The following is a 17917-nucleotide window of genomic DNA, read 5'->3' as shown; positions in this document are numbered from 1 at the left end:
AAAGGATGAAAAAAAAAAAAGAAACTTACACGTGTAGCACTGGATATATATTGTAGCGCTAGAAAAAACATACATTTTAGGGGTGGATATATCCGGCACTAAAAATGAAAAAAAAATAGATGTATATATCCGCCGCCAAAAAAACATGCATTTTAGTGATGGATATAATTAAATATATTTGCAATGGATACCGTATATCCGCCACCAAAACCTGATTAAAACTTATAATATCACATCAAAATTTAAATAAAATTTAAATACATTAATGATATGAAAAAATGTACTAAATTCTTGTTACATATAATAATAAATCACAAAACAAAAATAAAATTGTATCTTCAATATCTTCAACAAAGCCTTCTACCAATCTTGTATTGGTTCAACAAATATAAGAATTAGATTCCCTCAAATGGGGGAATGCTATTCAATCAAGAATAGGAATAGAATTCCAATTTTGCCCAACCAAATGATTGGAACTATAATGGGCCATTCCAATTATGATTCCAACCCTCCATTCCTGTAAACAAAACAAGCCCTAAGTCTATACAGTAGTCCTAAATCAGCGAGCTAGTAAAATCTACACAGTAGTCCTACGCAAAATATATGCTTTTCATTTTCTTAATTTTATTCCTGAATTGACTAAATTCTTTTACTGTTTAACTTGCTGAACCTAATATTATTTTACTTGATTTTATGCCAATTTTGGCCCTGTAGACCTATGACTTGATGAAGAATTGTTTTGATAGGCAACATTAAATTTCATCAAAGAAAAATAACCCTGCTGCTCAAGAAAACAGCATGCTTGAAGGACTACAACTATTCTTTGTTTTTTACTTGTGTACTCATTCAAAAGATCCCTATGTTTTGATTTCCAAAAATAAGTGAATGCTTCATAGACAAATCAATGTCTAAACTAACCATAATATGTGGTGGAGAATTTTATCAGTTTGTATGCCCAATTAAATCACACTCCAAGCAAGCTAGTTGCAAGGCCTTGATGCAAGATATCAAAATAACATATGGGATAAATACTCACTAAAACCAGTACTTATAGGCTATATGCCTTCTTGCCTCACTTGATGTGGATTTGGAGTAGTTGAGTGGATCCACAAGTAAATTCCATATTCAACCCAATTTAGCATAGCTCAAACCAAACCCAGCCCTATTTATCCCATAAATGCATCCAAATAAACCTATCCCCTTCTATTGATTTGACTTTATAACCAAAATCTTACCATCTCTAGTCCCAAAAACATAGACACACAACCATGGGAGATCAAATTTGTGTTTGGTATAATTGCTTTGTTAACTGTAACTAAAAATGTGTAAAGATGATTTCCTCATAGAACTAGCTTAAAAAAATTAGCCAACAACAAAAAAACCAAATATAAGTATTCGCAATATCCATGAATGGTAAACCCAAATTACTTATCAAAAAATCCCAAACTTCCTCTCAAATAATGTGTATCTCATATACAGAGGAAATAAGAAATGGTGCTTACACCACAAACCAAGTATAAAAGACTAGAAGGGAAATGGAAAATTAAGAAGAGATAACTTACCTATTGACAAGATAGATCGATGTTGAGCTGGGAATAGTATAGGGAAAATGAAAGGCTTTTTGTACGAATAGAAAAGTTTGACCTACAAAAACCATCCAAATAATCAAGAGATAGTAATCGACTATGTTTAGATGCTCTACCTTAGAACTTAATTAGAAACTTCTTTTCATGCAAGTAATTCCAATAATTTCTTTTGAAAAGGGAAAACATCTTACAATATTCTCATCATGGCCTTTATCTAGCTAAATGAGAGATTGGTTACAAACCCTTACAGCTTCAAATTAAACCCCATTGTGAAATCTCTTATGGAGGAGGAGAAAACTTTGTACTACCAAAATCATGGGGATTGATAGAGGGTTTTTAGTCTAAGGGTACTTTAGGTTCAGATAATGGTGAGTCATTCCCTATTAGGTTTTTCTGATGTAAGCAATAAAAATTAGGGTCTTTCTATTTTTACATCGGAGAAATTGTCGGATCTTGTAGAGAATTGAAGATAGAGATTGTAGATGGAGATCGATCTACAAATTGTAATTTTAGAGGAATGCAATTTCTATTCGGATTGGATTCAGACCATCACACTATCAATCCTAGCCATTTATTTCTAATTATATGCTATTTATTTTCTGATTTGATTGTGAATCATAACTGAGAATTTCATATCATTACATATGTGGATTGATGCATGTTTTGGACACCAAACCCTAGGCCAATCTGACCTAGTTTTGGTCCAATCTTGTTGGGTTGAACCTATGGTTCTTTGGGGTTTGATCACAGCCCCTTGGATTATTGGTTAAGTGACCCAAAATTGATTTTAGGCCAGGGGTTTGATAGCCCATTGCATGGACCAGTTCGACCCATACTTGAAAAACTCTTTTATATTAGCCCATATGGCAAGATAAAATTACTGGATAATTTGGTTCATTGATGTACCGATTATGTGCTACTCTAAATGGATATCTGTTTTACAAGTTTTGAATTGATATGGATCAATTATGTTTGTGTATGAGATGTGTTAAATAGATGTGATTCGTTAATGGGTCATAAATGTTTGGCCCATTTATTGACTTATGTGGCTCTCCACGAACATCATAGCTAAATGTACATCACTACCATGATGCCTATGGATCATTGCATGATCTTCTTTTCTATTGGGCCTCCTTAATAGCTTCCTCCAAAAGGACCCATTTAAATCTGGCTTTATGAAAGTCTATGGGAGTGTTAGCACCTAATTTTGCTCAATCCCCTCTCTAATACACTTTCCACACTCTAAATGCCCGATCAGACCTTACCAAAATCTTTGAATATGCCAAAACCATAGGAAACTAAATTCCAACTCAAATAGCCTCAAATCCATCGTCAAATCCATAAGATTCCCTTTCGATGGTCCCGATTGTGCCACACCACCACACATGTTACCCAATCAGACTCCACCACATGAAGTAAAGTTGTTTATCATCCAATCACACCAAATTTCAACCTTAAATCCATTGATTTCACCAATTATCCATCAAAGATTTTATTTCGATAAACTTGATATTACGACATTTCTTGAGCCTAAAACCTACGATCCACACGTCCCTAACATGATCAAACCCTCACAACAGCCTCATAATTCAAATCCATGCCACTCCACCAAAGTCCAACTTAAAATTTCCTTATTTACCAATCCATCAATCTAAGATTTCATTTCAAGCCCTTTCATCGGCCAAAATACTCATAACTTAGATCCTCACGATTCCCACACCGCTAAAGCCATCACACACTTCCATTAGACTCCAAGGACCATAGGATACCCACCGCCCAAATTTCAGATCCAAAAGTCCCCACTTTGCCCTTCGTATCCAAAGTTTCCAAATCGACTATTCTTATCGGTCGTCACTCTCAAAATCTTAGATCTCCATCACAACAGCTCCCCTATGACACTTAAATCTTCCTAAAACCTCCATCAGACTCTTGATCAACCATCCGTCCAACTTTAGACATCAAAATGTCTTTTTTGCCCTTCATCCAAAAAGATTCCAACACGATAATCCTTATCGACTACCATTCCCTAAATTCGAGATCTCTATCGAGACACATCATTTAGGACCTTAAAAACCTACCAAAACCTCCATTGATTTCCCGATTAACCACCCACCAAATTTCAGGCCCAAGAATACCCATTTTACCCCCAATATAAAAAGATTCCAAATCGATTATTCTCATCGCTCACTATTCTCAAAATCTTAGATCACCACGACAACTTCCTCGAGCCACATAAATCTTCCTAAAACCTCCATCAAACCCCCGATCGACCACCCACCAAATTTCATACTAAAAAATGACTGTTCTGCCCTCCATTTAAAAAGATTTCAAATAGACGATCCTTATTAGCCGTCACTCTTAGAATCCAAGATTTCCATTACGACACAATACCCGAGACCTTCAAACTTTACTAAAACCCTCATCGACCTTCTGATCGACCATCTGTCAAATTTCAGATTTTAAAATGATTGTTTTAGCCTTCGCTTGAAAAGATTCCAAATTATCTATCATCATCGCCCGATACGCTCCAAATTCAAGATATCCACCACTACAAATCATCCAACACCTCCAAATCCCATCAAAACCTCCCTATCGATGGTCCATCACATTTCAGACACTAAAATGACCATTTTACCCTTTACTTAAAATGATTTCAAATAGACTATCCTCATCACCCGATATGCAACAAATTCAAGATATCCACTGTTACGCACCATCTGACACCTCTAAACCTCATCAAAACCTCCTGATCGATGATCTATCACATTTTAAACCTTAAAATGACCATTCTACCCTTTTATCAAGAAAAACCCGGATTCAATGCCCCATGTTGATCGATACACTCAAAATCATGATTTCTCACTCTAACACATGCCTTGAGGCCATCAAACCCTATCTTCACCCTTTTTGGACACTTTAGAACCCCCTTGGAAAATTTTGTTACAAAATTCCCCTTTTACCCCTCCATCTACGAAGATTCTTATTTGTGTAATCTCGTTGTTCAAGATAAACCCTAATATCTTGAGTTTTAATCTCAGCCCTTGAATCTTGCACATCACATCCTTTGGATTTGTCCTTTCATTACAGAAAAGCCCTTCTTTTTTTCACTTAAGTCCCTACACATTTCTGGAAACCATCCAAAGCCCTCACTAAACCTAGAATCAATCCTAGCCGTAAATCTAAATCCCCCTTGCTTCTCCACCCTTGGATCATTCGTATCATCACTTTGGCATCCCAAAACCCTAGATTTTAAAACCCTATCTGCCACCTCTCTATTCCCCCTCAAATTCAAAATTTGAATTGAAATTTAAGACTCCCTCTTTTAGGCCATTAATAAAGAGACAAGGGAGAGCTTTTTGAGGGAAGTTGTCTCCTTGCCATAAATTTGGTCAAAAGGCAAAAGATTAATCTAGGAAGCCCCCATCCCTTAGATTATGATCGAACCATCCTAGCTGTCCATCTCTCTCGAGAACACACCCAAAACCCTAAGAAGCCTTAGCAAACTCTAACTAAACCCTACCCAAATTGGTTCCAACTTAACTAGAAGTCCCAAGCCGAACCCAAAGTAGTCCAGTTCGAACCAAACTAGAACCAACTCTACCCTAGTTCAGTTTTGAAAAAAACAACACAAATAAAAAGAAAAAAAGAAACAAAATAACCAAAAAAATAAAAACAAAAATCAACTGAACCAAATCCATTCAGTCTTCTCTCTCCCAAGGCTGTAACCACCGGAACCCTTGGACACCCCATCTTCTTCTTCCTTCCTCCATGACCAAGAAACTTAGCATTTTAGCAACCGAACTGAATCACCTTCCTCTTCTCCTCTCTCCCTCTCTTCCCACAAAAGACGAACCTGTTCCATTCTCTCACACTCAGTCCCTTCTCCCTCACCACCTAACTCTTCCTCTCATTCATCTCTTCTCCCTCACAACCAACTTGAAACCCATCTTCCTCTCCTCTCTACCTCCTTCCTCAACCTTTGAATTCTCTCTCCATCCGGTCTTATTCCTCCTCCCATCTTCTTTCTCAAAAAAAAAACCCTAACCACCGAAACCTCTCTCCCTTCTTCCCTACCACTGAACCAAGATCTCTCCCTCTCTCACTCTAGCTAACCTAAACCACCGAGCCAGCAATCCCTCCATCAACCATAAAGAAGAAGGGAGAAGAAGAGTAAGTGAAGAAGGGGAAAGAAACTTATCACTCCCAACAGTCCTATCAGCTTGAGAGAAAAGCCACGAGCAAGGTAAACTTCTCACTGAATTTACAATTGCTATTTTCTCTTATTTTATGGTTTATTTCTTTTTTTTTCTTTCATTAGGTATTTTCTGCCTAGAAAAGTATTTAGCCGACTTAGAGTAGATTTTTTTCTTGAGAAACGTTTAACATAACTAATCAGTTTGTTTATTCTCATTCCCTTGTTTTTTTTTTTTCTTTTCTTTTTCTTTCCTTTTTCTTCGTATATGCAAAAGTGTCTAGGCCGAATTTCTGTAACATGCTAGTCCACCATGGTACTTGTTGATTTATGTTTAGAGGTGACTAGTATGCCTAGCCGAATTTGTCTTGATAGTTTCATAACCAGTTTGATTCCCTCTCTTTGTTGTCCCTTAAGTTCTTTTTGGATTGTTTGAAGGTTTCACCTTAGGTTTGTATTTGTCTAGGTTTGTGTGGTTTTAGGTTGAATATTTGATATAGAGACTAGTTTTTTTATTTGTGATATTAATGTTTACTTAGTGTAAATCTTGAGTGCTTTTGATGATTGGTCATCCTTATCCACTGTGAAGAGTCATACTTGGGAGATAAGCTCCTTGAGACTTAATCTCTCTCTCCTCCTCAAGTAGGAAAATGGGAGGCTTTGGATAAAGTAGGGATAGTTGTGCATACAACCAGCCCTTTGCTCCTCTAAGAGCATCCCATGCCTGGAAAGAGGGAGAGGAGAAGATTGAGCCTCATGAGAGGGTATCCCTTCATGGTAGGACTTTCATTGGACTAAGGGAAGACCTTAGGTTTTTCTCAGTTTCTATTGAAATTGGCATTCACAAAATAAGAAAGGGAGAGGGGTGCCTAACACCTTCCCTCTCCCTCCCTTTGATGCCTAGAGTCTTTGTCTTGGGATTTGGAGTCATTTGTTTTTTTAATGTTTTTCTCGAACAAGGGAGGCCCATCACTCCCTTGTTCAAATTGTTGATGAGTGGCGGCTCCTCTCTTAGCCATGAAGTGACACCTAATTTCAATGGGATGTTCACAAAGAGGCACTATGATATGACCTAAATATGACCTAGGGACTGATTTACACGTTTCTTCATGTTTAATTGGTGGGTGGAGATGCATCATAAAATTGGGCTATCCATTTTATTGAGATAGTTGGTGGGATTGCCTCATGATATGATAGGGACGTTATAGACTAATGGGAGGGGTGTGAGCGTTAGAAAACAGCTCACTTGGGCTTGAAATGGAGTTTCCACTCATCAATTTTGGAATTAGAGGTGATGGAACCTCTAAAAATGGCATCAAAATCAATTTTAACCAAATAGTGACTCTAAAGCCCAAGGCATTAACTAACCAGTCCGAATAAGACTTAGATGGGAGAGGGAAGGGATTAGGCACCCCTCTCCCGAGTCTTATAGGTGGGGCCCACATGGGATCATCAAACGAGCATAAATTAGAGCAAGCAAATCACTAACTAAACTAGAGCAATTATTAATCAATAAAGTCGAACAAATCATGAATAAACTAACACCAAAAAAAACTCTCCTAACTTTTTATTTCATTTCTTTTATATATATATATATATATATATTAGCTTTACCATATGCTTATGTTATTCTCCTATGGAACCCTATTTTTATCTTCATCATTTTTTAGTTTTTAAATTTTTTTAACTACTTTTGAATCTATTAATTTTTATATTTCATATTTTATTATTTTAATTTATTTTTTTACTACTCACCTTTCAGAATCTAGCTCCTTCCCTGTTTAATTAATTTTTTAACTTCATTTTAATTTTTTTTTTCACTTCTTAAACTACCCCTATGGTTTAGCTAATTGACTAAGTGTATCCCTACTGTTTGAAAATTGACCGATGCTAGACTTACTGTTTCTGAAAATTGACTAATCCTTCTCAGTCATTAGCATGCATCAATAGAGATGTAAAAAAGACTATTTTACCCTGCATTCAGATCTCTCCCTCTTTCTTATTTTCTTGTCAAAACCACTAGAATTGCCAAAACGGCAAATGATGACTGGATCTTAAATCTGAGTATCTCTCAAATCTTAGATCTGGGTTCCTTGAGAGATCTATTGCAGATCTGAGAATCTGAGAGAATAGTCAGATTTGGGTTTCCAGATCAGATCTGGGTTTTTCTGATTTTTCATCAACAACATCAGCAAAAGTCTCGTCGGTAGAAACATCATGATTCCTCATTGGAAATCTTTTTTTCTTGTTCAGAGGGTAACTACAAAACTCATCAGAAATCTTCTTTTCCCGTTCCTCACCTTCGCCTTCCTCTTCTGACAAGCACAGGGAGGTCTTGCAATGAACACAAGGCGCCGGCCGACATATGGGCTCTTGGTTGTGCCGTGTCGGAGATAGTAATGGGAAAGCCGGCGTGGAAGTGTGGGGATAACACCAATGTTAGTGCCCTACTGTTTTGGATTGGTTTCGGCAAAGAGTCAAAGATTCCAGCGGTTCTCACATAGGTTCCAAGTTGAGGGCGGGAACATGAAAATTGGGATTCCAACAACATGTAAAGTAAGAATTTGAGATTTCTTGCCTTCTTCGCTAGACCTTGTCCTGGTCCTGCCTTCAAATTGAAGACAATGAAGAATCTGAGATTTTTAAGGTCTAAGTCTTCCAAATGCTTGGAGCTTTATGAATATTTGATGTTTCAGCTCTTTATCTACTTATTTGAATCATTAAAGTCAAAAATCATGCAGCAAAGGTCCAACGACGACACTTGTTGGGAAAACAGCAGAAGAAATCTTTTTAATTAACAAAACTTTATTTGCCCCAAGAAGCGTATCCAAATGGAGATATTACTTACTAGAAGAAGAGAGTGACAATGGGAGCCTTGATTTGTAGGGTGTGTGTATGAGAGGAGCCGGAGGTGGAGAGGGTTAACGCAATGGCAAGTTAAGGACCAAATCAGGTCGGTTTGCTGTTCAAAGGAAGAAGATGGAAAAGGTAAAATTGGGTTTTAAAAACAGATATACGCCATCTGTATGAATTTAATGGAATATTAACGGATGAAAACGGTAAGGGTAGAGCTAGTCGGTTGTCAGAAACAATAAGGATAGCATCAGTCAATTTTCAAACAGTAGGGGTATACTTAGTCTATTAGCTAAACCATAAGGGTAATTTAAGAAATTTACCCTTTAATTTATCAACCAGACCAGCTGATAAATTTATCAGCCAGAGCCCAACACAACAGGTTTTCAACTTTCCAATTTGCTTCTTATTTTTACTGTTATTTTTGTTCTTATACCTGTTCATTGTAACCACTTATATTTACTGATATACCTTCTTACGCATCTGCTTATTTGCTTCCTGATCACCAGTCCATATGGGTGATCTCCTGTGATCAGGCCTCAAAGGGAACGAGCAACTAAAAAACCAATTTTCGACACAAAACCAATGGATTGATTGATTCTGATTCTAAATCGCACATTAAATTGATCTTCAACTTAAGAAGGAAAATGAGCTACAATAATGCCAACATCAAGACAATAGTACTGCATTAAATCTAAGGCTTGTCAAACATTATCATGTAACAGGAACATGGTCTTCAGAGTAGCAGATTCAATTAACGAAAAAAAACATTAGCCAAGACATCTGAAAAAGCAAATGCCTTTTTGAACTTGGTTTCTAACATGAAAACAGAATAGAGCAAAAGAGTGAAAACCATACTAACAACTACGAGAGAGATATACAGCATCGATAAGGATGATAAACTAAAGGTAACGACTAAGGCCTTCTCAGTATAGAACAGAGCAATCATATAAACAGAAGACAGGGAAGTAATAACGCTCCATTCTTAACCAATATTCAAGCGCGAGAATCGGAAAACAGGAGAGTTCGGTGGTGATCTCATCACCAACTTAGATCATGAATTCGGATCCTATGCTAATTCGCATCAAAAGTATCAGAAAAAAAAAGAAAAAAAAAAGAAAGGAAACCAAACAACTGAACGCCATCGACGGAAAAGAAAAGAAAAGAAAAATAAAATAAAAGAAGCAGAGCAGGATTAAAAGAAAATATCACGCCATACCAGAAAAACAAAGCACAGATGATATGTAAACAGCAGAGCAGAACAACACTCCCATCTTACATTCCTCATCGACATGGGACGTTACAGAGACAGCTCAACACAGTCTCACTGCTGTCTCTCATGGTCGACGATCGAGTGTTGCATTTGAGAATGGGAGAATATCAGTCTAAAAGCAAAATGAAGAAACGAAAAGAAATTACCAGATGAAGTTGAGCTTCAACGGGATTGATGTTTTGGCCTGAACTTGGCTGGTGCTACAAGCAACGATTGATACTGATGACAATCTCTAAGACGTGGTTCACAGAAATGATAATGATTCGCCGGAATACGATTGGCGACCACAACCATTGACTGCGGCGAGTTACTCTTCATTCACCGCCACTGTGGAGCAGGAGACGAACGGCGTTCTCTCCCGCCCAGAGCTCTCCTATCGACTCTCCTTCCTGCTTTCTCAAAATGAAGCTCCCGGTCCCCTTTTAAAGAAAAATCGGGGGCAGTTTCATAAATTAAAGAATTTCTGGATGAGGCCTACAACTTTGCACATGTGGGTTAAAAATGGCTCAGTGGGTCAAACCGGGGGTTTGGTTCGATGATGGGTGGTTCCGGGTTAAAGAAAATGGAGGATTGAGATTGGTCCGACCACAAAGAGAGGTTTTGTGTCAACGGGCTAACGATATTGGTGGAAATGGAATCTTTCTAGATGGATGGATAAATTGGGGGTATTTTTTACTGAAAATTGACAGGGTGAGGTTTTTGGAGATTCTGAGTTGTTTGGTGGGGTTGGATTGGGCCAAATGGGCCCAGATCTTCCTGATCTGGAAAAGGTTTGGTTTAGCTAATTTGGAGACTAGGAACGGAATCTAGGTGTGATCAAGGGGAAAACAGGGTCTGTTTTGGATGAAACTTCTCAGGTAGGGTTTTTGGGTAGTCTGAGGTGATTTGGTAAGGTCATATCAGGTCAAATAGGCTCAGATCGGAAGGACTTGGGATTCGGTCAATCCAAAGCCTTGAAACGAAATCTTGGTTTGATTGAGGGTATTTTTGGTGAAAATTGGCAGAGTGATGTTTTTGGGGGTTTTGGACTGATTGGTGGGTCAGATTGGCCTAAATGAGCTCTGATCGAACAAGTCTAGAAAGGGCTTGATTCAGTCAATATGGAGCCTCAAAATGAAATCTAGGTGCAATGAAGGGTAACAAAGGTGTTTTGGGCTGAGATTTCATAGGGTAGTGATTTTTAGGTGGCTTGAGGTGATTGGTAAGGTTAGATTGAGTCAACTAGGCCTGGATTGAGTGAGTGTTGGAATCTGATCAATCTAAAGCCTTAAAATGGAATCTAATGATAATTGAGGGTAAATGGGCGTGTTTTGGGCTGAAATTTCACAATGTGGGGTTTTCAAACATTTTGAGCCATTTGGTGGGGTCATATTGGGTCAAATGGGCCCAGATCGGGCAGATATGGAAAGTGTTTGATTTGGTTAATCTAGGGCTTCGAAACAAAACCTTTATGTGATCGAGGGGCAAACGAAGGCACTTTGGACTGAGATTTTACAAGTAAAGGTTTTCTAACATTTTGGGGTGATTGGCAAGGTCTGATTAGTTTTGACGTGTTTGGGTTAAATGGATATGGGTTATGGGCATGTGATGGGTCGAAAGGGAATCTTTGTTTGGCGAGAGAGGTTAAATGGATAATGGTTGTGTCTGATTTAATGGCTGAGGTGTAAATGGGTGTTGATCGGGGCCATCAGATAGGTATCAAGTAGGTTTAATGGTGGATTTGAGGGCTCTCAGGGTGAAATTTGGGTTTTCTGTGTTTTTGGGTGTTTCATGGAGATTGGAAGGGTCTGATAAGACGTTCGGGGTGAATTAGGGGTTTTGGTGGTAGACTAAGCAAAAATCAAGTGCTGACAAGGGACCTATCATAAAATGGAAGACTCTTCCACGGTAGCTTAGGGCTCCCTATATGACGGGTCTACACTTACTATTTAGAAAGTTGTAATCTAAAATGGCAATGGACCTTGTCTAATAGAGGCCAAAGGGAAAGCTTATCAGATGGGTGGATACGTGATCATGAACAGAAAGTAATGGAGTTATGCAACTAAAACAGTTGGCCCCATGGACCTATATGATTCCCCACATTTCTATAGACATGAACTATGTCCTTATTACTGAGATAGGAGGGAAATCTTAGAGATGAACAAATGGAGATGGAACATAGATGTAAGTCCATTCTATGAAAGATAACATGAAACAATATTAAGGTCGTGGACTAATTAATTACGCCTTTTATCAAAAGTGGCAAACAGACAATTCGCTAAATTGTTAGGCGACAACAAACTCAAGGGACCCAACCATGTAGACTAGATACGTAAACTTAACCTATTGCTCATGTCTGAAAAATTGGATAATGTTGCAAGTAACATGTACTGAAAGAGGAATTGTCCTCAACATCTAGAAACCCACAAGAAGAAGAAATATGGTAATTCCAAAAGACAAGTCAGAGACCAATCTGTTGGTCACATATGCATCCTAATGTATAGACTCAGGAACTTCTACTCATGCATGTAAAACATTGCAGGGGTTCAAGGAAAACAGAAAACTAAATGATGATGAGGTTTAATTGACTTGAGGGCAACACATGTAGGGGCTTTTACCCATGCATGTAACACATTGCAGGGCTCAGTTGATGTTGGTGTAGTCAGCGCACATGTGCCACTTGCTGTTGGCTTTCTTCATGGTTATTGGGTTAGCAATCCAACTCGGGTATTGTACCTCTCTAACAAATTCTGATGCGAGGAGATTCCCAACCTCCTCATTAAAGGGTCAACATTTAGCCTATGAGTTATGACAAAGGGTTCTATGTCGAGCATTTCCTCTGTCGACTAAGCAAAAACATCTATATTTTTAATTAAAAAACTTACCATCTCAGAGCGTAGTGATTCTGTGAGGCAAGTTTTGAATTACATTGTCTTCTCAAGGTCGATAATCAAGACCGGCACTAGGACGGTGTCCACCATGGGTTAAACTCTCTTTTCATCATTCTCTGGAGGTGGCTCCAAGTCGATGTCGACAGCCTGCTTTCCCTTTCCCTTTAGTATGGCCATGTAGCACTTGTGATACTCAAGTTGATCACCTCACACTAGTTCTACTCCATTATCGATCGAAACTTTATTAACAGGTAGTAGGTCAACACTACTGCTTGGAGGGCATGCAATATAGGTTGGCCCAGAATGACTTTATGGCCACCACAAAGTCATGATTGAAGAAAACTTAGTTCAGGGTTGATCCCGCTGTTATTGGCACTCTCTCCCGGCCTAGGGAACAAACCACTTCTCTACTAAAGCAGACTAAGGGGACGTCGGCCGGCTACAAGTCCTTCCTCTTGAGCTCCATCTGCTTGAATGCCTCTAAGAAGATGATATCGACCAAGCTTCCGGAGTCAACCAAAATCTGCTTTACCTCAAAGTCATTTATGACTAACTTGACTATGAAGGCACCATCATGCGGATACTGGATCCCGTGAGCATCATCCTCAGTAAAGTAAATCACTCTCTCTACACGAGGGTGCTTTGGCAAGTTCTCATCTTCACGCTTAAGATCCCGAACCAAGTTCTATCCCATTAAGGTGTTGCATCTTGCCACTAAGGACCCTCCCATGATCATGTTGATAACACCACAGATGGTTCGCTCTGCTGGTGGTGGGTCTTAGGGAGGCTGGTCTCTGTTCTGATCCCTCCTCGATTGTGGAACTTCTCTTGGTTGGTCAGCAAGTTGGTTTCATTCCTCTTGCTTAATGAACTTCTTTAAATAACCTCAACAGATCAGCTCCTCAATCTCGTCCTTGAGGTTGCGGCAATTCTCAATGTCATGGTCGATGTCCCAATGGAAGTGGAAATATTTGATGGGGATTCTATTGGCAGAGTCCCCTCTCATTCGAGGTGGCCATTTGATGTACTCAGTCGTCTTGATTTGCATCAGAATCTCTCCCCTCTTCACATTCAGCACAGTGTAGTTATGGATCTAGACTGGAGGGGTGCAAGAATGCTGACCTGAGGACCTGCTACTTCTGTAAAGAGACATGCTTCTTCTCTGTGGTGACCTACTACAACAATTGCGGGAGAACCTAATGCGCCTTGGTGACTTTCTCTTACGACATTGTTTGTTGCTCCCTGGGTTGTCTTCTGACTTCTTTCGCTTGCTGCTCAGCTCCAACTGAGATCCGAGCACTTCTTTAGGCTTCATAAACTTGGCCGTTTGGTTGAGAAACTCCTCCATAGAGGCTGGAGGGTTCAACAAACAAGTTGGTGGATGGCATTCAACAAACAAGTCGCCGACTTAGGGCACCGCTTGCTCATTGCGAAGTATGTAGTAAACAAGTCGGGAAATTGGTTCCAACTTTTGATGGAGCCTGGGGCCAGCCTTGAATACCACATCTAAGTTGTTCCCCCAAAAGGTGGTCGAGAAGGCCATGCGACGGCTCACATTGTTTGTATCGTGTAGCTACATCAGGGCCTAGAAGTTGTCAAGGTGGTCGACCAGGTCGGCTGTTTTGTTGTAGGACTCCAGGCTAGGGGCCTTGAAGTCTTTTGGTCATGGGGCCATAAGGATCTCAACTACCAGTGGTGAAGTTCGAAGCACTGGTTGTGTTGCTGATGTGTCGATCTAACTCACCTCCTTTTCTTCCTCTCCCCTTTCTGCCTCCTCATTGTCATTCGGAGTGAGGCAATTCCTTCTTGTGGTGCAATGTATGCATATGTGACACCTTCTCCATGACCCCTCAATTGAGTTGGTGGCCTTGGTCTTGATCGGTGTTGTGGCCCGACTTAGTTCCTCGATTGGGACCTATTTTGGTCGTCAGAGTGACGAGGTGGGTCAGATACTAGGTTCTGATTCTAGTTATCAGATTGCTGGTTTTGGTTATGACCATCGTTCTCCCCAGCAACCTAATCTCGTTGATTTTGCTATTGTTGTTGCATCCCTACCAGGGCGGCAAAGCATCATTCCCATGTTCTCATCTACAGGTTTATCCTACGAACGTATTGCATTAACTCATTGAATTGGCGGGCATTGATACCAATAGGAACTATTGATGGCTTGACTGTCGGGAGATGTGTGTTCATGTTGGGCAGTGGAAAGTTGGGATTCTGCATGACGGGGATGCTCGATAGGGCTAGGAGCACATTAAATTGCCCAATAGTCACAGAGGGGATCTCGGGGTGCACATCGGGTTGATATTGCCCCCCTATGGCCGAGTTATTGTTGTTTATAGGGTTGTTGATGGGAGTGTTGTTGGAAGATGCCATTGAAGATAAACTTAGAAAGAAAGTGTAAGAGTACAACTTTCGTGTAGTGTTTCTCACAGACAACGTTGATTGATGGTGCACGATCTGGAAGCTCCCTGTTGGAGGATAGCTTAGACACCGAATTATGTAGGTCTCTTGGTCGAGCTATAAAGAAAGTGAGAGGATCAGAGTACTCGGGCAACTTTACCCGATGTGGGCACTCTAATACTTAAGTCAACGAACTAGAGTTTTTTCGAGAGCTTGAGTGCTAAATCGCACATACCTTATGAGGTTGGAGGTGAGGCACTTATATAGGCAAGCTGCCGTGAACCTCACGAAACGCGTCCGGGATCTCTGGCCCATCTGGTTTGGAGGTGGTTTCACGCTTGGAAGTGGACTCCGCGTAAGTAGGTAATGTCTATCCAATCCCGCCCGAAGTGAGCAGGGTGATCCCACTCTTCCTATGTGGCTGCCGTGAACCTCACGAAACGCGTCCAGGATCTCCGGCCCATCTGGTTTGGAGGTGGTTTCATGCCTGGAAGTGGCTTCTGTGTAACCAGCTCTTCCTACATGGCATTGTGATCCTAGGGAATTCGAAGGCGGTAGCCCACTTAAGGGGGAGGTTGCTCGGCATGTCAGGTAGGTCGCTAACCGGAAACAGGTCAGATCAATGGAAGCAGGTTGCCTCTTACACCGACCTAAGGTCTTGCCTAGTTGTTCTCAATTCGGCCTATTAGGGTGGTGCTGAGATTGTTGATGCAGTTGTAAAGTGTTTGAAGTGCTCCTGGGGTCTACTTATGTGGTGTTGAGGTGTTATTTTTCTATTCTGCAATGTCACATGTCGTCATATCATTAGAGGACCAAATTATCACATCAGGTCGCTTGACAGGTTCTTGTTTGGCAAGACCTAGAAAGTCGAATGGGATAAGCTGCAAAAGATTGCAATTAGGATGGGCAAAGAAATTGCATATCTACATGAAGAGTGCCAATAGAGGATAATTCACTATGAGATAAAAATTGAGAACATTCTTCTTGATCCAGAGTTAACTCCCAAGGTTGCAGATTTCGGATTGGCCAAGCTTTTTAACAGAGATTATACCTATCGGTCTAACCATGACTGGGTTGAGGGGGACACCAGGGTATGCTGTTCCAGTTCTGTGGAAGCCATATCCAGTGACCTATAAGTATGATGTTTGTAGCTTTGGAATGCTTCTATTTGAGATAATGAGTAGAAGAAAAAACCATGACCCTGATCTAAGCGATACCCATTAATGGCTCCCAAGATTGAGTTGGTAAATGTTTAACAAAGGAGAGTTGGCAAATATGATGGCAATTTGTGAGGTGTCAGAGGAAGATAGAGTCATGGCACAAAGAATGTGTCTATGGTGGCATTATGGTGTGTCCAGAGCTCCCCAGCGGCGAAGCCTCTTTTGAGCACTGTGGTGAAGATGTTGGAGGGAGGAATCGAAATCGTCCCACCATCAAATCTATTTCAGTATCTGCATAGTCATCTCTCCTCTAGAGTTAGCTTCCTTTGGTGGGAGTTCCACAGGTTCTAATCAATTCTTCATCAATAGTAAAAATCCGTGTATCATCTTTTACTATTAGTTCGTTGAACAAAAGGAAATGCGAATTGGTTCATGTTTAAACATCATCATGTGTTTATGACTCCATTTTCTTTATATTCCATTTTAGCTGGAGATCATCATCAGTTCGTTTCTTTTTGTATATTAATAATATGTAATATACTTATTTGTTATTTAATCATAATATTGTGGGCTATCTGTTATAGTGAAATATATGTAGCAGGACAGTTGAAGTTATTGAACATGAATATAACTATTTTATTGCACTGCACTTGAACCAATTACCAGTTGGAAGTCATGGTAATTGCTTTGCCCAAAGTAATGGACTTAGATTTAATGACAATCTTTATTGTTAATACCATTCCATTTCTAAGGAGATGTTTGGTAAGTCATTTTAAGAAGATCTTCCAAAAGCTCAAGACCTCAAAATACAGACTGATGAGCTTTTTTGGGTAGATTTTCAAAGATCAAAGACCGTTTGGTTGCAATTTTTTTTCATAGATATTCTTAAAGAAAAAAGACCCAAAGACCGTTTGGAAACACATATAGCACAACAAACAAGTGTTGAGCATTTGAATGGAAATACATCTTGGAAATGTCATGTGTAGGACCCACTAATGCATTCAAATGTGTATTTAGCACTTATGGGTCCCACCTACACATTGGCTTATGCAAATGTCCGGAGGTTCGTTCGTTTAGGAGGCCTATGTGTTCAGATTCCTCAGTGGTGGAATGTGAGAGTGAAACAAGGGTTTTTTTTTTTTTAATGAAGAAAGATCTCATAAGCTCAAAAAGACCAGAAGCCTCAAATGAAGCTTTTGGATTTTGTATAGTTTTCAGCTTTCTCGAGCTTTTTAGGGGGCCTATCTTTTTGGCTTTCTATCTTGTGGTTGCCAAACGAAAAAGCTCAGTACAAGGTCTTTCGAGCTTTGAAAAGCATGAAAGACCCCATAAAAAGACTTCCCAAACACCCTCTTATAACCATGGTTTTTGAACCGTCATTGATTTGGATGGTCAGATTGTTTGGCCCAAGAACCGTTTAAGCAATTGGTTTTGTTATACCTCAAACCTGGCCCTTGTCCAAAAACCATTGAATTAGTCAATGACCCATTGACTTGAGTGGTTGAATCGTTGATTCATGTGACCCGTTCAAAGATTTTTGACAATTTTTTAATTTTAATTATTTTTTATTTTTTATTTTA

The 17917-nt window shown here is 39.6% G+C and overlaps 1 long non-coding RNA gene across 1 annotated transcript; it reads right to left on the bottom strand.

Annotated features, from left to right (window-relative positions):
• Nucleotides 1-241: 241 nt before the first annotated feature.
• LOC148876186 (uncharacterized) lies at nt 242-10301 on the bottom strand. The gene is made up of 3 exons (XR_016105479.1): nt 10051-10301; nt 1563-1644; nt 242-517 (listed from the first exon to the last, which is right to left on the bottom strand). It is a non-coding gene; the product is annotated as an uncharacterized LOC148876186 (long non-coding RNA).
• Between the last annotated feature and the right edge of the window lie 7616 nt (nt 10302-17917).

This window comes from Nelumbo lutea, chromosome 1, assembly GCF_056320005.1.
Source record: "Nelumbo lutea isolate HS-2025 chromosome 1, American lotus-T2T, whole genome shotgun sequence".
Lineage (NCBI taxonomy): Eukaryota > Viridiplantae > Streptophyta > Magnoliopsida > Proteales > Nelumbonaceae > Nelumbo > Nelumbo lutea.
This window is presented reverse-complemented; position numbering and strand designations above follow the sequence as displayed.